This window comes from Pinus tabuliformis, chromosome 5_1 (genome assembly GCF_031772625.1).
Source record: "Pinus tabuliformis cultivar Carrire ecotype Pingquan chromosome 5_1, CPIR1, whole genome shotgun sequence".
NCBI classification, from domain to species: Eukaryota; Viridiplantae; Streptophyta; class Pinopsida; order Pinales; family Pinaceae; genus Pinus; species Pinus tabuliformis.
The window spans coordinates 561169873-561194170 of NC_142305.1; positions in this window are offsets into that span (position 1 = coordinate 561169873).

Sequence of the window (24298 nt, forward strand, 5' to 3'; positions counted from 1 at the left end):
CAAATCTTCCTTATTTGATCTTTTGAAATATTCTTGTATATCAGTACCATAAAACAATGAGCATGAATAAAGAAAATAGACAGTCACACCAAAGAACACAAGATGTAAGGTGGAAACCCAATGCGGGAGAAAAACCACCTGCTGCAATAATGTCTCTATCTTCTTTCAAGAAATTCTTTTTACAATGATTTTGTACTGGTGCAGTCCTTTACCAGCACGCAGGCTGCAACCTGCAAAGAGCTACAACTCTTTCTCGTTTTCCAGACTTCTCCTGGAAGGGAGCTGCAACCCCCTACTTCTTTTCATGAAGAATCAAATGATCAACAAGTATACAACAGATACAGTCTACTACAGATATCAGATCAGTAATTACAGAAACAACCCAGAACACCTTATGAACAGAAATATACAGTCAACAGATCATCTTAAGACAGGGACGCATATTTTCTTTCTGTGGCCTGCGACTGGACGCAGTATACCTTATGCTGTTCTGCGTGCCGACGCACTGTTCCTTTTTTGCTTGTCTGCGACCGACGCACACATCAACACTATCGCGCCGCGTCTTTCGCTTCAGAGACGCACCCAATACCACAGTCGCGCCGCGTCCTTCGCTTCAGAGACGCACCTGATCCTTTACTGTACTGCGTCCCGGCGCACTTTCCCTTCACTGAATCTGCGTCCCTTTAGATATAGAAGATAAGAGGACTTCAGAACCAACCCAAACACTCAGATCCACAGATCTGATCATGCGCCATATAGATCGTAGTCCATTAGAAGATTTACCCTTAAAGATATGGACTAGATCTCACCAAGAGATGATCAACCAAGATGATGCTTAATCCAAATGAACTCCTTTGCTTTAAATAGGCAAGCTTCTCCCCAAAGCGTGGAACAATACCACGAGCCGACACCATAGAAACACACAACCGTCGGCTAGATACCACACAAGAAACCCCACGAGCTTTTCTCTACCTTGAAATGTGTGCACTGGGCGGACGCACCTTCTGAACGGCTGGCCAGCGTCCCTGGACGCGGGTTCTGAATGGTATACCTGCGGGGACGCACTTGCTGAACAAATTTCCTGCGTCCTTCTTGATTTACCACCTGAAAGAGTTTGCCATCAAGGACAACACCTGAATCATAATGCCAACAAACTCCCCCTTTGGACTTGATGGCAACCACATAATCTTCAGCTTCATCATTCTCCCCCTTTGACATCAAGAGCAAAGGGTATGCTCCCCCTAAGCTCATGCTTCTCCAGATTTGTAACCAGAAATCCATCATGAAGGAGACAGAGACATATTGCAGCTATTTCCAAGATCTCCTTCTCCATAATGCCAACAATGCATTATGTGCTCCCCCTGAGCCTATACCATCAATAGGAAGATGGTCAACAGTGAGATGATGCATCAACAACCCCCAGCTTTTGCCTGAGGTATTCAAAAGTGTCCCTGGGCAACGGTTTGGTGAAAATATCAGCAACTTGTTCCTTAGAAGGAACATACTCCAACTTGACCTTCTGTTCAAGTACTTGTTCCCGGAGAAAATGGTACTTGATTGGTATGTGCTTGGTTTTTGAATGCATAACCGGATTCTTTGAGATGCTGATTGCACTTGTGTTGTCACATAAGATAGGAATAGGAGGTGTACAAGTGATTTGATAATCCTGCAAAGTCTGCATCATCCAAATAAGTTGGGTGCAACAAGATGCAGCAGCAACATATTCCGCTTCTGCTGTAGACAAGGCAATTGAACTCTGTTTCTTGCTGAACCAAGATACCAGTCTGGGACCCATAAAGAATGCACCACCACTTGTGCTTTTCCTGTCATCCACGCTTCCGGCCCAATCTGCATCTGTATAAGCATGAAGAGTGAGATCTGTATCTCTAGGATACCATAGGCCATAATTTTGAGTCCCTTGAAGATATTTGAAGATTCTCTTCACTGCTTGAAGATGAGTCTCCTTTGGATTTGCCTGAAACCTTCCAACTATTCCAACTGCATGCATGATGTCTGGTCGGGTACCTGTCAAATATAGTAGACTTCCAATCATAGATCTGTAGGTTGGTTGATGTACTGCTGCAGATTCATCATTTGCACTGAGACTACATCCTGTGACCATGGGTGTACATACTGGTTTTGCATCTTCCATGCCATATTTCTTCAAAATTTGCTTGAGATACTTGGTTTGAGATAAAAGGATTCCTCCTTTCTTTTGTTGGATTTGCAAACCAAGGAAGTATGTCAGTTCTCCTAGCAAGGACATCTCAAATTCTTTCTGCATGACCGAGGCAAAGCTTTGACTCATAGCTTCTTCATTACTGCCAAAAATAATGTCATCTACATACACAACAAGTATTAGTAATTTGTCATTTTCAACTTTTATATAAAGATTGCTATCTGCTGAACCTTTTGAAAAACCTTGTTGATGAAGATATTTGTCCAACCGGTAGTACCAAGCCCTTGGAGCTTGTTTGAGACCATAGAGAGCCTTTTTTAATCGGCATACAAGATTTGGATCGTTTCCAAGAATGAAACCATCTGGCTGTTCAATGTACACTTCTTCATCCAAGTCTCCATTCAGAAAGGCTGATTTTACATCCATTTGAAACACTTTGAAGTTCTGACAACTTGAGAGAGCAAGAAACATTCGGATGGCCTCAAGTCTTGCAACAGGAGCAAAAGTTTCTTCAAAGTCTATTCCTTCTTGCTGTGCATACCCTTTACAAACAAGTCTGGCTTTGTTTCTAATTACTTCTCCATTTTCATTCAATTTATTTTTGAAAACCCATTTTGTTCCGATAACATTCTTATCCTTTGGTCTATGAACCAGCTCCCAAGTGTTGTTCTTTTCGATTTGCTCAAGTTCTTCATCCATTGCTTTCACCCAACATTCATCTTTGCATGCTTCTTTCACATTTTGTGGTTCAGTAGAGGAGAGTAATGCCAAATAACTTGAAGCTTCTGCAACTGTTCTTCTAGTTTGTATACCTGCTTCTTTTTGTCCCATGATCTGAGATTCTGGATGGTTCTTTTGAACATATCTGGATGGAGTCTTTTCTTCTATTCTTGTTCTTTCTTCTGCTTCTTCGTGAGGTCCTTCTTGAGATTGCTCTTGCGGTGCTTCTTCTTCATCATTCTGTCTTTGAGGGTAGCTTTCTTCTTCTTCAATGTCTTCACGATGTATTTGCCTAGGAATGTATCCCTTCTCATCAACCACTACATCAATGCTGTCAACAATTCTGCCAAGTCTTTTATTGTAGCATTTGTATGCTTTGCTATGTGGAGAGTAGCCAAGAAGAATTCCTTCATCTGCTCTAGGATCAAGTTTGCCAAGCTGCTCCTCAGTATTCTTGATATAGCATTTACTCCCAAAGATTTTGAAATGCTTTACCGAGGGAGTTTTACCACTCCAGAGCTCATGAGGAGTTTGAGTGCTGTTCACTCGGACATTTGTCTTGTTGAGAATAATAACTGCCGCATGTGCAGCTTCGCCCCAGAAGGTTGCAGGAGTTCCTGATTCATCAAGCATAGCACGAGCCATTTGCTGGATTGTTCTGTTCATTCTTTCTACTACTCCATTTTGCTGGGGAGTTCTAGCTGTAGAAAATTCTCTCCTTATCCCATGTTCTTCACAGAAATCGAAAAATTCATTTGAAGTAAATTCTCCACCTCTGTCAGACCTGAGGCATTTAATCTTGTGACCTGATTCATTTTCAACCAAAGCTTTGAAGGATTTGAATTTTTCGAAAGCTTCATCTTTGTGCTTCATAAGTCCTAACCAAACAAACCTGGAGAAATCGTCAATAAATAATATCAAGTATTCCTCTCCTCTAGGTGTTCTTTTTCTGAAAGGTCCACATACATCTGTATGTACTAGCTCAAGAGGCATGCTGGCTGATCCTTCTTTCTCTGGAAAGTTAGTTCTGGTCTGTTTTCCAAACTGACATGATCTGCATATGGTGTTGTCAGGAATTTTGATATCTGGAAGATCGCGAACTGCCTGATATTTGCAAGCTTTCCTTATTTGTGAGAAGCTTAGATGTCCCAACCTTCGATGCCATAACCAGTGCTCTTCATCCTTGCTTAGATAGCATTGTTGTTGTTCTTCATCAAAAATGTATAGATTATTTGAAGTTCTTTTTCCTTTGAGAACTGTTTTACCTGTATCAAGATCACGAACAAGACATCCATTTGATCTGAATATAACCTCGGTTCTTTGATCACACATCTGGCTTACACTTAGAAGATTATGCTTTAGTCCATCAACAAACAAAACATTTCCAGCCTTAACATCTTCTTTTAAAGGAGCAATACCTTTTCCTTTTATAGTTGCAGGAGTATCATTTCCAAAAGAGACTTTCTTTCCCTTTTCTAAATTAGAATAAGATTCAAGTTTTTCTTTATCACCTGTCATGTGCTTTGAACATCCACTGTCAATGTACCATAGATTTTCTTGTCCTTCTGCATAGAATGCTATCCCACATCTTTCTATTTGAGGTTCCTTTATTTTCCATGTTTTGGTGCCTGAGGTTTGTTCCCTTTTTTGTTCTTGTACCTTTCTTTCCGGAAACCTGCTTCTGCATTCAACATCTTCATGTCCAAAATTATTGCAAATAGAGCATTCAACTTCATTTTCAAGAGCTGAAAAATTGTTATAGGTCCTTTTTGTAATCCCTGTCATGCTTCTTTGTTTTTGAGCTTCCCTAGTCATGATTGTTTTATACGCAACACATTGGGCTGCTTTGTGACCAAAGTTATGGCAAGAAAAGCATTGTCCATTGAAGAAGTTTCTGCGATTATTGAATCTACCAGCCAACTGATTGTAATTTCTATTTTCATCTATTCTTGAACCAAATTGAGAAGATTTTACCTGTGGCTGGTTGTGGCTTTTGTTCATCCTTAAGCTGGATTGCCCCTGATAGTTTGAAGTTTGTCCTTGCTTTACCTGATGATCTTCCTTGTGTTCTTGCTCATTTCTTCTTGCTGCATCAAGATAACTTTTTGAAGTGGAAGCTTGAGAAGTTTCTCCATTGTAGCCCAAACCTGTCTTATTTAGTGGAGACCGCTGCACACTAATAATCTCATTCAACGTTTCAGATCCTTTGACAAACTTGAGATTAATAGTTTTTGTTTTCTCAATTTCTTTTCTAAGACCAACAATTTCACCTTCTAATTTTTCAAGATGTTTTTCCTTTTCATCAATCTGAAATTGTAGAGTATCAATAATCATGTTCTTTTCTTCTATACATCTCTTGAGTCTAGTAATTTCATCATAAAGGTTATCCACATCTATAGCATCCTCATAATTATCATCTTCAAATGCCATTAACAATCTATATTTGTTACCTTGTTCATCTTCATCACTGTTTGATAAGCCATCGCTATCTTCATGGGTGTAGTAGCTTTTCTTATTTGTACCCTGTTTCTTGTTCCATCTAACTGGTTCCTTTCCTTTATCCTTATAAGAGCATTTTGCAGCATAATGACCTACTCTTCCACAAGCAAAACATTTGAAAGGTAGCTTACCTCTGAACCTTCCAGAACCCCTTTGAAGATTTCTGACAAAGTTTGATTCTTCTTCCTCTTCTTCTGGAACATGACTTGCTTCATAGTGATCTTCTTTGCCTGATGCTTTAAAAGCAGCTTCCCTTCTGTCTGATGGACCTCCCTTTCTCATTTCATAAGCAGTTAGAATTCCATGCAGCTGAGACATAGTGAGAACACGGAGATTTTCCTTTTCTTCTACTGCAGATACTTTAGATTCAAACTTGGGAGATAAAGATCTTAGAATCTTTTGAACTACTATAGTCTCTTTTATTTCTTCACCCAAATTTTTCATACAATTAACAATCTCATCTACCCGAAGAAAATAATTGGCCACACTTTCATCATTATACATCTTGAGAGTCTCATATTGAATCCTGAGAGTTTGAAGTTTAGCTTCTTTTACCTGTTCATCTCCTTCATAGCTAGTGATCATTTTGTCCCATATCTCTTTTGCTGATTTGAAGTGCATGACCTTCATGAACTCTGTTTGAGATATACTTCCTAATAGAGTATTGACTGCTTTTGCATTTGTTTCATACTGCCTTTTCTCAGCTGGATCTGTAGGAGTAACTGAAGGAAAGGCATAGCCTGATTCTACAATGTTCCAAACTTCTGTACCAAGAGATTGAAGATATGCAGTAACTCTTACCTTCCAATAATTGAAGTTTGTCCCATCGAAGACGGGTGGCCTGATTGATGCTTCTTTCTCGTAGTTGCTCATGATGATTGATCTACCTTCAAGCGATCAAGCTGTTCTGAAGGACCTGCTCTGATACCAATTGTTGGAAATAATACTGAGAGGGGGGTGAATCAGTATTATCTAGCAATTTACCAAATCTTCCTTATTTGATCTTTTGAAATATTCTTGTATATCAGTACCATAAAACAATGAGCATGAATAAAGAAAATAGACAGTCACACCAAAGAACACAAGATGTAAGGTGGAAACCCAATGCGGGAGAAAAACCACCTGCTGCAATAATGTCTCTATCTTCTTTCAAGAAATTCTTTTTACAATGATTTTGTACTGGTGCAGTCCTTTACCAGCACGCAGGCTGCAACCTGCAAAGAGCTACAACTCTTTCTCGTTTTCCAGACTTCTCCTGGAAGGGAGCTGCAACCCCCTACTTCTTTTCATGAAGAATCAAATGATCAACAAGTATACAACAGATACAGTCTACTACAGATATCAGATCAGTAATTACAGAAACAACCCAGAACACCTTATGAACAGAAATATACAGTCAACAGATCATCTTAAGACAGGGACGCATATTTTCTTTCTGTGGCCTGCGACTGGACGCAGTATACCTTATGCTGTTCTGCGTGCCGACGCACTGTTCCTTTTTTGCTTGTCTGCGACCGACGCACACATCAACACTATCGCGCCGCGTCTTTCGCTTCAGAGATGCACCCAATACCACAGTCGCGCCGCGTCCTTCGCTTCAGAGACGCACCTGATCCTTTACTGTACTGCGTCCCGGCGCACTTTCCCTTCACTGAATCTGCGTCCCTTTAGATATAGAAGATAAGAGGACTTCAGAACCAACCCAAACACTCAGATCCACAGATCTGATCATGCGCCATATAGATCGTAGTCCATTAGAAGATTTACCCTTAAAGATATGGACTAGATCTCACCAAGAGATGATCAACCAAGATGATGCTTAATCCAAATGAACTCCTTTGCTTTAAATAGGCAAGCTTCTCCCCAAAGCGTGGAACAATACCACGAGCCGACACCATAGAAACACACAACCGTCGGCTAGATACCACACAAGAAACCCCACGAGCTTTTCTCTACCTTGAAATGTGTGCACTGGGCGGACGCACCTTCTGAACGGCTGGCCAGCGTCCCTGGACGCGGGTTCTGAATGGTATACCTGCGGGGACGCACTTGCTGAACAAATTTCCTGCGTCCTTCTTGATTTACCACCTGAAAGAGTTTGCCATCAAGGACAACACCTGAATCATAATGCCAACAATTTTAGCCATATCGCACACTTTGAGTTCCCAAACTTAGGATAAGGGATATATAATGAACATTTGGAAATACATTAACTATAGTTCACACATTTGCCTCTTTAGTTATATTCTCAGACTTAGAATAAAATTTGCATAGGGAAATTATTCACCCAATCACCTAATCTACCTACCATTAGCTAGACTAACATTTTCATTTCTATCTCAAGGGTGCACTTAGAATAGAAAAACCATTTTTATTTTCTTTCATGCAGAATAAAAAACTATCTAACCTATCCCTTATTTCTCCTATTGATCTAGATTAAATAGTGTGATCAATGTCATTTTCTACCTAACTAATGATTTACCCAGATTGAACTATTGGGCAAACCTTTATTCTCTATCTAATTTACATAAATTTAAAGAAGTTTAATCATGATTAAACAATATGATTAAACTAAAACTAGTGATTGTGGCATTTTGAAGAAGATGCACACAATTTTATTTTATAGAAATGAAGCAAAAGTTATCTATGAGTAGTGGCATTTAGACTTGCAACACTTTCAATATTATTCTTTTTTTTTTTAATTCTTTTGGTGGGGTTGAATCATTCTTCTTTTTCAATATTTTGTTTTTTTCTCTTTATCTTTCTTCTTTATACCCTCTTTTCAATTTTTATTCTATTTTTTTTTGGCAATCATTGTTAGATTGATAAGTCTTTACAAAATTGGATTTTTGATATATAAAACTCAATTACCTTGAGATCCTATAAATTATAGGCCCCTAACAGTGGCTCCAGCTGGGGATGGCACTCTTCGTATGAGGTGCTAAGAACATGTGATTAGTATCCTTGAGTTTTTATTTCAGCAACCTTTACCTCTGATTTCTTTATTGAAGTACTTATGGTAACTCATAAATAGAAGCTCAGGGCCTTCTCTGCAGGCTTCAACTTCTGTTAATAGGCCACCCAATCAAAAAAATAAGGAAAATCATTTTTACAATGAGAAATGTTGAGAAAATATTTATTTCTCAAAGAAATAGTGTTTGAGCATCCAGTGATTTACAGGTCCACTAGAAAATTCTATCCCATCCAAATTTATGATAACAAATGTGTTGTTCCATCTGAAAGCATAAATGACATAAGGCCCCATCCATAAGCTTTCAAATTTTCCATGCTTCCCTTTACCCTCTCTTCCTGAATCCCACCTTAAAACTTTATCACCAATGGTGAAATCATCTGCCCTTGTCCTTCTGTCAAAATCCTTCTTAATATTCTCATGAATGACTTGAGCCTTGTTATAATATTCTTCCCTGGATTGCTGCAACGAGATTGTTTGATCAATCCTCCTTTGAATCTCATTTGGGTCAGTCTTCAATTCTTGAATTAATTTCATGACTGGAACTCCCAAAGAGGATAGAACAAAAACATCCATTCCATAAACCAATTGGTATGGAGACATGCCAATTGATTTCTTTGTAGTGAGCCTATCAATCCAAAGTGCATTTATGAGTTTTTCATGCCATGACTTTTTGTTATCTTATAACAACTTCTTGATAATATTTACCAGAGTTTTATTTGAAGATTCAACTAGCCCATTATGTTAGGTCCCTATAATACTAGTGATTACCCCATTACTATTGTAGTTGTATCCCTTATTAATATTATTGTGCCCCTATTGTCCCCATATTGTTATTAATGTGCCCCATAGAATCCCTCTATTGTTATTTTTGTGCCGTTATATTGTTATTGTTAGGTCGGCTTGGTTATATTGTGACTCCTTAGACTCCTATATATAGAAAGGAGGTTTTGTCATTTGAATCATCCAAGAATCATTCATTTGTGTAATGTAAAGGAGGTTGCCCCCCTCGAAGAGGTTAAATTCTAAGGTGTTGATCTATCTTTTCTATATTTTTGTGAGTTGGTTTCATAACACATTACCTTGTCGGTAATAAGAAATTGAATGCCCAAAAATAATATGGTATTTATTGTAGAAATCTATCATTTTCTTAGACTTAAAGGCTGCAACATTGTCTATAATAAGCTTGTTTGGGCAGCCAAATCTAGATAGGATATTGTTCTCTGAGAATTTGATGATCACAACATTTGTGGCTAGTCTAGAAGGAGTGGCCTTAATCCATTTGGTAAAGTAGTCAGTAGTAGTAAGCATCCCTTTATGTTGAGCAGAGGATGGAGGATGGATTTCTCTAATGAAATCCAATCCACACTACTAGAAAGGGTTTTCCATAGATATGGGCTTCAAAGGTAAGGGCAAAAGTTTTATTTTTCCATGAAATATTTGACACTTGTGGAAAGAGGTTACCTTCTTATGAACATCTGGAAAAAGTGTAGGCCAGTAAAAACCAGCTCTAAGTATCTTATTTATAGTGGTTTTCTAATATACATGGCCACCACAGTCACATTCATGTAATTCCTGCATTGTTATTTCTACATCATCACTCAATAAACACTTTAGTAGGAGACCACCAACATCTTTCTAATATAAAACATTTTCTACGATGCAAAATTTAATTGCCTTTAGCTTCAGAAATCTAGCCTTTGTTTTTGTTAGGCGAGGAGGAGTATTTAAATTAAATAAAACATAAATAAGGTCTACATACTAGGTTGAGGTCATGAAAGCCTAATCAAGTTGTGGAGTAGCCCGTTCCTCTTGATCATCCAATTCAGCTACAAAGTTAATATCTAAATAATTGAAATTAGATTCATTAATCAATTTAACTAATCCCTGTCCTTTAGTGAGTTTGGTTGGTGTTAGAGCCTAGATTTGTCTCAGGCTAAAAAGACAAGGTTCTAGGTCCACATCAAACCACGCTCAGCCTCGTAGCTAGCCCTACGAGGACAGGAGAGGGCTCTCTCCGGGTCAATCTCAGCAAAAGAAAAGCAATTAGGCTCGAGATGACTGAAATAAAAGCTAATTTTAGGCTAGGTATGAAGTACAAGGGTTTAATTTGAGTTTTTGAGGGTTTTGTGTTGGAAACCGGGAAAAGCAATTTGGGCTCGGGGATGAGGCACAATTTTTGCAGAGTTCTGATTGGGGCAAGGAAGGCAATCGTTTTGATGCTTTAAAGTGAGTGATATGGATAGATCAGACTGGTGAGGAGCTAAGGAGAGCAAGAAAGTCTCAAGAATTCTCCTTAAACAGATGAAAACATGGAAATTTAAACAAATTCAAAGGCAGAGCATAATAGTTAATGGATTCCACCTTAATCACTCATTGGTTCAAATTCAGAAGAAAAGAGAGGAAAATAATGATACACATAACACTAATGAACTTACAATTACTCATAGAAACAAACCATCAAAACATAAAGCCACATGGATCCCAAACAATGCTGCAAAACCCTAGTCTTTCCTTAGCCAAAAATGCAGAGATAGAATGTACTATGATATGCCATAGCAATCCCAAGTGTCCAACCCTGAAAAATGACTTAGGAATTACATGATATAGACTAGTCCAACCCATTCCCTTGCCTCTAGGGGTAGAGCTCATCATTCTAGGAGCTGTTTGAACCAATTCTAAACAAGGAACTGAAAACTAGGTAGTCAAACAACTTACCCCTATATGCTAGGAAACTGATTCATTCACTTACATTTCACCTTTTGGTGAATGAATCTTCTAGAAAAAGTAAATAAGTGCCAAAATTACATCATATTCATCCAATTACATCAATATAGATAAAAAATTACATCACAAAGCAAAACTAGTCAAACTGGCTGAATTTCTGAGCTGGAAGGTGAAAAATTGAGCAAAAATCCTTTGTGCGCCGCGCCAAAATCTGTATGCATCGTACCACTTTTAGGCTAAGTTTGAGGCACTTCCTAAAGTCGAAATTGAGCCCAAGTGTGCTTGTTGGAAAGCCCTACCTGGCTACTTTCCAACTCAAGTAGAATTTCTGAATTTGGTGCCCATTTGCCCCTCCAAAAGTTCAATCTCCCAAGACTGCTTCCTGTGTGTCAAAATGGGGGCAGTGAGGTCATTTTTTGAGTGTTTTTAACCTCCTGCGGACTCAAAAATTGCCCAAACTTATTGGCCATGCACCAGAAGTCATGATTTTTCATTAAAAATACAAAAATATAAACTTTTTGTAGTTTGGAGCTCCCTAGCAAAAGCGCGCGCCAGGTGGCGCGGCGCATAGAGCCTGTGCATAGCGCTTTTTTCAGTAGACTTTTGGAGGCCTTCCCTGTGTCCAAATTGTGTACAAGATAGCTCATTGGAAATATCCTTGAGTCTGATTTCCAACCCGACTAGAAGTTTTCAATTTGGAGTTCATTTTCCCTGTCAAAAATTAAATCTCCCAAAACTGGTCAAAATATGCCAAATGAGGCTGCCTAAAGGCAAAGTGTTGTTACAGTCAACGTTTGAATGCCTTCCTCAACTCCAAATTGAGCTCAAGATAGATCATTAGAAATATTACTATGTCTAGTTATCATTTGACTCATCAAGAAAGTCATTGGGACAACCAAGCTAGGAGAAAACTTGATTTTCCCAGGGTCAGTTCAGAGGTGCATCAATTCTCTCGAGGCAATTGTATTTTTGACATTTCTCTAAAACCATAACACCTGTGTAGAAATTGAAGGAGGTTTTTCTTCCTTGGTCTATTTTGGAAAAAACCCTCTCTCTTTGTTTCAAAATTCATTTTTCCTTGCTCAGAAACATCATTTGAGTAAAACCTACCGCAATGTGTGGAACAAGAGATTTGTTGAAATGAAGTGAAATGAACAGGATAGGGAGCTTCTAAATTCTTGAGGAAATTTTGGAAAGTAGGGAGGGATGTTAGGAAGTAGGGAAAAGTGTAATCTCTGAAATTGAGTGAGGGGAAGGGGTCCAAAAGGGCAAAACACAGGCCTAGCCTAGAAAATAGGGTTTGTAGCAAGAAACTAGGGTTTGTGCAAAAATGAGGAATTTGAGGGATCTCAGTGATGGGAAGTGTTTAATAAGGTACATTAAGGATAGGGGAAGGTGGATGAACATCAGGATACACGTTTTGCTGATGATTTGACCATCCAAGAGAAATTGCCTTCAAAACCCTAGGAGAGGAAAATGACCTTACTTAGTCGCAATTGAAGCATGAACAAGGCGTAAAATGACCCATTGGAACTTGACATGATAATGAAAACCTCTGAATGATGGTAGTCTCAGTTGAATGGTGACATGGACTGACATTTGGAAAATTTTGAAAGGAGTAAAAGCAGTAGACCTAATGCCTAGTGACCAAATTTTGCTTGAAGACTCACTGAAATGAAAAAATTTGACCTTGACACCTTAAAATCACTTTGTAAGAGAAAGTTTGATCACTGGAGGAAGGATACAAATACTGACACTAACAGTTGGCTTGATTTCCATGTCATATTCCAGAATGATGGAAATCCATTTGCCTCTTTTTCCATCTAGTCCATTCCGTGTCAAGATGTGAGAATGAAGGATATATACTATGAAATCTTTAATTGCTTTTATCAGTGCAAAAGCCTATTTTTCCATTATGTTTTACTTGAGTGCAACATCCCTTAAAGCCTTGCTGAAGAATCCAATGGGTTGTTCATATCCATCAACATTTTTCTACAAAAGGATAGCTGCAACAGTATGTTCAGAAGCGAACGCAAAAATTGTAAAATCCTTAGTACAATCAGGACTACTAAGGACTGGTGCCTTGGTTAATTTTGTTTAACCTGGTCAAATGATTGGTTAGCTTCAAGGTTCCATCTAATTTCAGAATCTTGTTTTAGCATGTTTGTGATATTCTTGAGAAGTTCTGCAAGGTTAGGGATAAATCTCCTTAGGAAGTTTATTCTCCCAATGAATGATTGAATTTATTTAATATTTATTGGATGATTTATTTTTAGAATAGCTTCAATCCTTTTAGGATCAATTATGATACCTTCCTTAGATATAATGTGACCAAGAAGTTTTCCTTCTTCAATTCCAAACACTATTTTCTTAGGATTTAATGAGATCCCAAACTTTCTGCACTTTCCAAAATCTCTTCCTAGGTGCATGAGATTTTCTTCATCAGATCTAGAATACACAATTATGTCATCTATATAGATCACAATAAATCTACCAATTTCATCAGAAAAAGCAATATCCATTCCTCTCTGAAATGTGGCTTCAAAACTCATTAATCCAAAAGGCATCTTCACATACATGAAGGTTCCCCATGGAGTGGTAAAGGTTGTTTTGTCCTGATCCTCTGAATGAACTAAGTCTCGATTATAACCTGAGAATCCATCTAATAAGGAAATCCTAGAATATCCAACTACCTTTTGTAGAATATGATCCATTTTAGGTAAGGGATAGTTGTCTTTTAGGGAAACTTTGTTTAGGTTTCAGAACCGGATTTATTATGTGAAGTATTTGTTTAAAGGGTTTCTGATCTTCCTCAATTGGAATTTTGTGTTGTATAATTTTAGTATCATATGTTTTAAGATATTCATAGCTCCAGGAAAAAACATCACTAAATTCCTTGAATAAAGAAATATACTTTTGTTTTTTAGCTGTTGGGATTGATTTAGACAATTTTATGATTTTTGGGTATTTTTTAGTACCTAAAATACAATCTTTAGTAGTTGTTCTTGAGGGCTAAATCTTAGGTTTTCCAACCACATCATTGAAATCAAATAATTCTTCTAGTGGAGCCATACCATTAGGCAAAATATTATGTTTGAGCTGGAGTGTTTCAAATTCTTCTTTTTCTCAGTCTATTTCAAGAAATTCTAGTTTATTTACAACTTTATCTAAGGGAGATTTACATCAAAATAATCTAGTTGCCTTTTTGGATCAGAAAGTTCAACAATTTGACTATCTACCTCAGATTCCAAATCAATATTGTCATCTTGAAATTCATCTTTGGATTGCAGGAAATTTTCGATATGTTTATCATTTCCAAACACCTTCCAATATCTCATGTTATCATGTAAAACTGGTCGATGTTTTACCTCCAGTACATATTCTTGATTAGGATAAGGCATTTTGCAAGAACTGGCTGAAAAAGGCAAATTGCTTGGAATGATGTTTTGTTTTCTAGGAATTGCACAAAGGTCATATTCAAGAAAACTCTCTAGGAAGTCAAGCACAACATTTCTGTATGCCGTCATCCTAGGATGTTTAGCTGAATATTCTCCTTTAATTTGTTTAATAATTAATTTAGCATCCCCTTCAATAGATATTCTTTTTTAACCTAACTTATTTAACAACTGCAATCCTAGAATAAGGGCTTCATACTCGGCTATGTTATTAGTACATTGAAAATTAATCTTGTATGACAGACCCTCAGCATGATTATTTCCTGTATTAACCACCCAAATTCCTGCTCTAGCACCACCTTTGCTACAAGAGCCATCAAAACTCATGTTCCAAAGAGGTTCAAGAGGAGTTTTTAGTTCTACTATTGGTGTTTGAGTTGGGTCTATTTTAGAAATTTATGTTTCAGCATTGATTACTCGATTGTTGATGTCTAGATCACTGTAAAGAATAAATGAATCTAAATATGAATGAATAGAATAAAGTGGATAATTTTGAGGTATTTCTTGAGTACTCATCATAAATTTCATTAAGGTCTCCCTATGTAGTCTCCTTTGTTGTCCAAAAACTGGTATGGTAGCAAAGGTCATGTCCATTTGTAGGGTTCCTAATAATTTTGCTCTCCATGAGCATGTGTTATGGCTAGCAACAACCCCCCTCTCATTTAGTGTCATTCATAATACTAAATGTGTGGGGACCCTTAGTTATAAAATCCAGGAAAAACAAAGTAGTGCTTAAATTTCCTTTCCGCAAATAAAGTTACCATCATAAGCTTAGGAAGCTCCTTGGAAATTCTTAAAATCTAAGTTTATGATAAGGTAAAAATCTTTAAAATCGCATCGTAAAAAGATAGCGGGATGCCACCTTACAAGCACAATCCCAACATTTGCGAGATCGCGGCAATGAACAAATATCGCGTCGCATTCAGCAAAACTTACATGAAACACTTCAAAATATGCTGATATGCGATGACGCCGATCGCAAGATTGCATCTCACAAGAAACAGGTTAACGAAATTTGTCATACATAAAGCTCCTGCGATCTGCGATATTGCGATATCGCGATTTCGCAATAAAATAATGTTGCGACGTCAAGCCAGATCAATGCTATGATTCTACGATTTTGCGATGTTGCGATGTTGCGATGTTGTGATCTGCGATGTTGCGAAGCAAATCACAAAATTGCGCCATCACAGATCTTTCGGGCACGTTATTCAAGAAAAGTATTTTCCATAAGCTGACACATGGGTATGCGCTTTAAATGCTAATAAAGGAGTTAGTTGTCAGTTATTAATAGAATATGAGTGTGTGCTTTTCAAAGAATCATTTCATGTAAGGTGGTGTATTTGGTATGTCTATGGCATTTAAAACATCTCCCATCACCCTTCCTTGTCATTCATTTCTACTTCACTTGTGAATTGCAGGAACGGAGAACAGAGGACAATACAAATCAATACACAGGTTGAAATGGGAAAGAAAAGCAAAGTCCCGAGCTCCGAAGAAAAGGAAATGGCACCTTTGTATACAGACACGACTTGTAACAAAGACGCGGGAAGAGCTACGTGGGAAGGCATTTATAATCTGCTCGAAGAGGAGAATGCAAGAGTAATGGAAGTTATTGTTGTTACAGGCTCACAGAGTCCTTTTGAAGCATCCCTAATAGAGCTAGCTTGCTCATTCTTACATCGGATAGCGGCAAGGCCAAAAATCCTCCCATACACAGACATGGTCAAGTGGATACTAGATAGCGCAGAAATCAGAAATAGACAGTTCAAAGTTCACGGTCAAGGACTCATCGGTTCATTCACTGCGTAGGATTTAAAGCTCATGTATCGTCTGCCCGAGCCACAGGCGACTTATAACAAGCAATTCATGGAGAAGTTTGTAAAGGAAAATCAGGACCTGGCAGAAACCACCAAATACTGGTCCAGGAGAGACGAACCGCTGAAGAAAGATAAACACGGTATGTACAGTACTGGTTCCCTTACCTCCCCATATTGTTTTGCTGCTGCCATGCTCTGTAGAATATTTGGAATGCCAGATATCAACAAATTTTCATCCGAATGGCTACCATTATTGGATGCTACCACAAATGCCACTATTGTAGATTGGGCTAAAATTTTATCTGATAACCTAGTCACGGGCATTGTCAGTTACCGGTCAAAAAGAGTTGCGGCTCAGAGAATTTATCCTCCTTTTTACCTATCTGCATATATTATGGATTCAATATGTTATTTTTCTAAGTTTCCTGTTATGGGTTAGAAGTGGACCACTCAAGACCCCTTACCCATCCATGTCTATCATAAAGAATTGTGGGACTCTGAGTTCACTCCATACTTCTATCAAATTTGTCATGGAATTATGCTGCCCTTGTACAAAATGTTGTATCATAAAGACCCCCCGAGGTGCTCGCCTAAAGCAGAGCTAGACATCCTCCCCATCGCAAGATGGTTTGGGGAGGAATTTTTTACTTATGTCAGGGTATTTGGAAGTATTGCACCCCATCATGTCCTACCTTTGTATATCCCTGATAAACTCTTAGCTCGAGAGATTGCATATCAAACCTGTGGGGAAGGTGGTTTAACTAAAGACTTAAAGGACAAAAAGAAGGCTATATGGCCACAGTTTCCTATAGCCTGTGGGGCCTTTTCGCTATTTGATGTAGGCCACGCATTCACGGAAGTAAAGAATATGACGTGTTTACAACTATTCAAATTTCCGGGAAGACCATTTGACCCTAATGGGGTTGCCCAGAATTTCACAACTACAGTCAAGATAAAGGTGTTCTCTGGAGAAAAGGATTTATTTGATGATATATTCCAATAGAAAAGCACACTTGAAGAAATTTTGCACGAAGCCCAATTGCAATTATCTCCAGAAGATTTCCAAAAGTTCACAATATACAGAGAAAGAAGGTTAGCCAGTATTCCTCTAGAGAAACTATGCCTACCCTCAAGAGAACCAACTCCAAGTGTTAGTCTTAGTGGGAGTTCAAGCACTAACGGATCTAAATCCAAGTCTGAACAAGAAATGTCCGAACACTCTAAAAGATCCGGAAATGAACAGGATAAGAGTGAAGGGTCAGTAAAGGATACTGCCCAGTCAATGGAACTTCTACATCAGCAGGTTATTGCCTCCCCGCAAAGAGATCCTCCTCCTCTCATCATTCAAGCACCGCCAGTCACAACCGAATTAGATAAAGAATGGGAAACCTTCAATGACCTGATCAATCTTGAAGGACAAGCCATAAAAACACCTGTGAGCAATGCACAGGTAGCAAAAGAAGTAGTCACAAGAACAGTCAGCGATGTCTCGGATATGGAGCATATTCCTATTGCCCCATCTTCTAAGCTTATACTCAACATAGAAGAAATTCCCCCTCTTGATATATTTTGTAGCCCACTGCATAAAGCAGTGGTATGAAGACAGAGAAAGAAAAGGAAATTGGAAAATACACTCTCTCAAGACGCAGAACAATTAGACATCTTGTGGAAAGATCCCACTAGCAATCCTACTGAAAATCTCACCAAACTATCTGAGATCGCAGAAGCATACACCTCTGCGACTATTGATAAAGCATCTGAGGTATAGCAGTTGTTAAAAGAAAGGGAAGACCAGATACAAGTACTGCAACAGCAGTTGCAACAAGCTAACACCAATAATGAAGCACAGAAACAACTTGAGAGGTTGTAGTAGGACTTCCAGCAAATGAAGATAGGATATCAGAAAAGTTTGGATGAGAAAGGAAAGCAGTTACAGGATTTACAGGAGATGCACAAAGACAACCCTAAGCTTACAGAATTTGTTACGGAGTCCATTTCCTTGAATGAACAATTACTACAGCAGCAAGAAGCGTTGGGCCAAAAGATATCATAGTGGAGTTATTATTGTGAAATTAGTGATAAGACCACTAATCAAGTGGTAGATTTACGAAGTGACTATGATTTGATTGATAAATGGGTGACTGAATATTTGGCTTGGAAAGATAAAGACGAGGGAAAAAGGGCAGGTGCACCAAGGATAAATGAAAACCATAAGGAAATTCTCTTTAACAAACGGGACGAGCAAATTAGGGAGGCAGAACAAGCGGTAGAAGAAGCAGCCACGGCAGCAAGCAGTGTTATTGATTGTGTAAATGAAAATTTCCACAGGGAAAATATGATCGCAGAGACCACTCCAGGATATTTACCGAACACACAGCAACTAGAGGCAGAATGGAAACAAAGAGCACAAGAAAAGGCAAAAGCAATTCAAGGGCTGAGCACGTTGAATTGGGAGTATTACTGGGAATACTTGGTGAAGCCGCATAGCCAGTGGATGACCGTTAAGTGTATCATAAATGCGGCTGAAAAAATGGCACCAACTCTCGTCGATTCTGTTTTCTCAGCTCAGCTAAAAGCAGAATTCAGCCAGCCGACTCTCCTTAAACAGATGCTGCATACATGTAATTTCAAAGAGCAAATACATAAGTAGTTTAATTTTAGTTTCAATTTTAGCTTTAATTTTGTTTTATTTTCCTAGAAACAGGACGGTCATTTAAAACGCATCCTGAATTTTTGTAAATAAGTTATTTTTAGATTTGGTTAGTACTATTTAAACCCTTCTCATGCATTTAGAGAAGGGTCCAGAAATTTATCAAAAACTTGTCCTCAGAACATGCACTTTTGCACCCTCTGAGGAGGTTTTGATGAATGAATGGAACAGGATTTGTTGATATTTGCATTTAATTTAGTGGATGTTAGAGCACGGAGAGATAAATCATTGTCGCTTGAAGCTCATGAGTAGGACTAATTATAAATGGTACTTTTATCTCTTAACCATTTCTGCTTATGTGTTAAAGTGATATACAGTTTTTAGTTGTTTATGTATTAATGCATGAATGCCTGAGTTATCATTTGGCACTTTTGTACGGTGATAGCTATTTATTTATGCGATATGTTTTTCACAACTGTTTCATCTAACTTCTTATGCGAAGTGGTTCATCCTTATTGATTTCTTTTCTCATAATAGCTGAATGATCTTTATTACCAGTTGTTATTTGAAATCTTTTTAGATCGCATAATAGAAGAATTATATCCCGGGTTAGTATAGACTTAGAGGTTGCTGTTTATTAGAATAGCATAGCATTAGATTAAAGTTAGAATTAGAATATCTTAATTAGGAACTGTTAGGTTAGGAACATCAAATTCTACACACACACACTCATAGATTGGGAAACTGGTCCCATATCCCCAGTCGGACCCACTATACCAAACGAATAAGGAGCTACCAACCAAGGTCCAGACCGGGTGGGTATCCCCCTTGTTGTAGACCTGATTTTCGGGGCTTCAACATTTTTGGTGCTAGAAGGAGGGCCTGAAACATGTTGTCTATTGGGGTTTGTTTTCAATTTTAACATTTGAGTTACGATGACCTCTCTTAAACTTCCAATTTGGAGTTGCATCCATGTACGTGCATCTTCCAACACTCCACCTGAAGTGGTAAGACTCCTATCTCAGGTAAAATTCAATGGTAAGAGAAATTCTTCTGCTTTTAATCATGCCCTTCAATTTATTCAAAATGTTTCAAATTCAAATTTTCAAGGAATTGATGAAGGCATTTTATGCAGAATTTTTACTCTCACATTTGTAGCAGAAGCTAGAAACTGGTGTAGAACCCTTCCGGTTGCCTCAATTCACAGCTGGGATCAATTTGTCACGATTTTCGTTTGTAAATTTGACTGCTATGATTATGATCAGGTATATGATGAAATTGAGTATCTATGAAAAGAAGATGAGTCTGTTAGAGATTTTAATATTCGATTCCATTTGAATTGTTTGAAATTTGATGTCAAAAATTAACCCATAAGTGAAGAATCACTATATTGTGTTGATCATAATTATTCTCTGCCTCCTATTCCCGATCCAATACAAGAAGACAAAAGTAGCAATTTTGGAAGAAAGGTTGCCTTGGAATTGGAAAGCAAATTTGAGGCAAATTCAGAAAATATGATCGCAACTCAACAAATGCAAATTCCAAGGTTAGAACAACAAAGTAATCTTCTTCCAAAAAACATGAGCACACAAAGGTATGATCTAAAACCTGAAATCCACGATGAACATAATGCACAAGAATTCTCAAAAAGAGATATTTTTAAATGCATTATTTCAGAGTCACATTTTTCTCTTTATCCTGATATTTTTAATGATGGTAATTTTTCCCCTCTCAATATTAATGATATTTCAGAAAATACAGAGGCTGATCTAAATGAATCACCATTAAGTTTTGAAGATAGAGAAGTAGTTATAGAACATTCTTTTGCCATTAACGAACATGAAAGGCTTGTCCCTCCTTGTTTGAATATACTGGATGAAACTGAAGGGAAATCTAGAGAATCTTGTGAAGTCATTTATGATAATTACTTTGATATTGAAGATGTTGATTTATCTCGAGAGAATCATCAAAAACTTCAAATAACATCTGAGAATGAGAGGTATTTTAATTCAGAAATCATTTCAACCGATCCTCATTCTAAAGCAGCAAATCATCTACATGACTTCACTATCCAAGAAAGTATTCCAGTCTATGATTCATATCATGATCAAGCTTTCACGCCTGTTCATAATCATAATTCGCTTTCTAATTCACAAGATGGAGTTTGAAATTACTCAAATTCCATAATTCTGGCCAATCCTTGTGAAAGAGAGAATATTTCAAAACGATCCCAATTGTGCTATAACACTAGTTGTACAGATAGTCATTGCATTCTATTCCGTTTGCACCCATCAGATTTAGCTTTAGATTTTAATTTTCAAACTTTTGATATATTACACTGACATACTAAGCACCTTACTATCAGACATTCGAGTGATGTATTTCCCTGTTGGAAAGTTGAAGTTTTTCGAAAGAATGTAGAGCTGTTTCAATTTCAATTTCAATCAATGTCAATGTTTTATCGAAAGCTTCTATCTTATCCAAGACAATATAAAAAAAAGGATGCATTTTTAGAAACTTGTCAGCAATTCAATTTAATTTATAATTTTCCTTTGAAAGATTTCCATCCATTCTTCATTGATCCATCCAAAGAAATATATTTGGAAACTTTTCTTTCACCGGAAATTGTCAAAAGCTTAACTTTCACACATAACATTAATAATATGATACAGGCTGTTAAATCCAAAAATTCATATCTTCAATCTAGCCTGTCATCTCTTTCCTTGAACGTTTATCAATCCGTAATAGAATTCCATCCAGATTTCTATGATCCAATAGGTATTCAATTGGAGAGAAAATTTCATAAGAAGGAGATTTCGAGTAAAATTCTAACAATAGTTGTGCATTCTAATTCCACATTTAATGTTCTTAGTTCAGCAAAAACTTTATTTCTAGTACTAATATTTGAAATGTATATATGTGTAGGAATAAAAATGAGAGAATGGTTACACTGGAAATATGACTATACCTAGTCAATTTCATGTATATAGTTAAAATAGGAGTAGAATTAATTTAGTTAGTTTGTTATGTTGATAGTTTATTTTTAACAGTCTGCAGGTAAAAATAAAGGAAGTAATTAGCCCTCTTCATATCATATAAATATCCAAGGGAATAGTTACCTCTCATCTTCTTTAAATATATCTTCCATAATAAAATCTGTTGTCGTTAGCTACATTAGGCATTTACAAATAAGATACCAATTCTCTTTCAGATTTTGATTTTTCGCTTGTATAAAGAGCAAATCTTTTGGAAAATTGATCTTTATTATTGATAGATACAGTTAAAGACTCTAGCCTAGATATGATACTAGTTTCAACTTCATAAAGTTTGATGAAAACAACCTTTTGTGAAGAAATTGTTTTATGTCAGTACAATGAAAGGTATCAATAACAAAATAAAGATTCTTTGTGGAACAGCTGTTTCCAAAAACTCTACTATTGTCGTCCAGAGCTATCTTAAGGAAACAATTACTTCCTCCCTGCTAAGGAAATCACAACTTTCAGAAGAACAACCCAAGGATACACTTTATCTTGAAGAATAAGAGGTCTCATCACGAGCTGGCTTATCAAAATCACAGATATTATAACTTGCTGACTTTGCCAAGTACTGTACACCACAACAGGGCAATGACTCAAGATTGTTGCAATCAAAAGACAAGGGGTCTCATCACGAGCCAGCTTGTTCAACAAAGTTATAAATCAAGTGAATGAATGTGTTATAAATTGGCTATCAAACCAAGACATTGTTCTTTAAGAGTAAAAAGAAAATCAAATCAATAAGTGTGGATGTGGATTCTTCTTTGAGAGTTGCAGGTTGCTTTAAGTAGGATACAGGATCATTGCTGGGTAACAGGTAACCCTGTCGAGGCTATAAACGCCTGCTGGCAACAGAGGCTCTACCTACAACAAATGAGCATATTTAAAACTGGTTTATAGAGAAGACTTTGTTTTATCTTTACAGACCAAGTAATGACTAATGTAAATACAAGGACTAGCTTGAGGAAGCAAATAATCAAAGTTGAAAATAGTTGAAACAAAATGTCATTGACAGATTAGAGCATAATGTACTTTATCTTTCCATAATAAAGTTCAACTTTCTGAAAAATTTTCTGTTTTGGAAGTTTATAAAATTCAATAGAAAAACAGAGATAACTGGTTCTTCCAAGTGAATCGCCAATTGTTGTGGCCAGCAACGACCCCCCTCTCATTTAGTGTCATTCATAATACTAAATGTGTGGGGACCCTTAGCTATAAAATCCTGGAAAAACAAAGTAGTGCTTAAATTTCCTTTTCGCAAATAAAGTTACCATCATAAACTTAGGAAGCTCCTTCGAAATTTTAAGATCTAAGAAAATGATAAGGTAAAAATCTTTAAAATCACATCGTAAAAAGATAGCGGGATGCCACCTTACAAGCACAATCCCAACATTTGCGAGATCACGGCAATAAATATCGCGTCGCATTCAACAAATCTTACATGAAACACTTCAAAAGCTGCCGATATGCGATGACGCCGATCGCAAGATCGCATCTCGCAAGAAATAGGTTAACGAAATTTGTCATACATAAAGCTCCTGTGATCTGTGATATTGTGATATCGTGATTTTGCGATAAAGCAATGTTGTGGCATCAAGCCAGATCAACGCTGCGATTCTACGATTTTGTGATGTTGCGATGTTGCGATCTGCGATGTTGTGAAGCAAATTGCAAAATCTCTCCATCGCAGATCTTTCGGGCACGTTATTCATGAAAAGTATTTTCCATAAGCTGACACATGGGTATGCGCTTTAAATGCTAATAAAGGAGTTAGTTGTCAGTTATTAATAGAATATGAGTGTGTGCTTTTCAAAGAATCATTTCACGTAAGGTGGTGTATTTGGTATGTCTGCGGCATTTAAAACCTCTCCCATCACCCTTCCTTGTCATTCATTTCTACTTCACTTGTGAATTGCAGGAATGGAGAACAAAGGACAATACAAAGCAATACGCAGGTTGAAATGGGAAAGAAAAGAAAAGTCCCGAGCTCCGAAGAAAAGGAAATGACACCTTTGTATATAGACACGGCTTGTAACATAGATGCGGGAATAGCTACGTGGGAAGGCATGTATAATCTGCTCGAAGAAGAAGATCCCAGAGTAATGGAAGTTACTGTTGTTGCAGGCTCACAGAGTCCTTCTGAAGCATCCCTAACAGAGCTAGCTTGCTCATTCTTACATCGGATAGCAGCAAGGCCAAAAATCATCCCATACACAGACATGGTCAAGTGGATACTGGATAG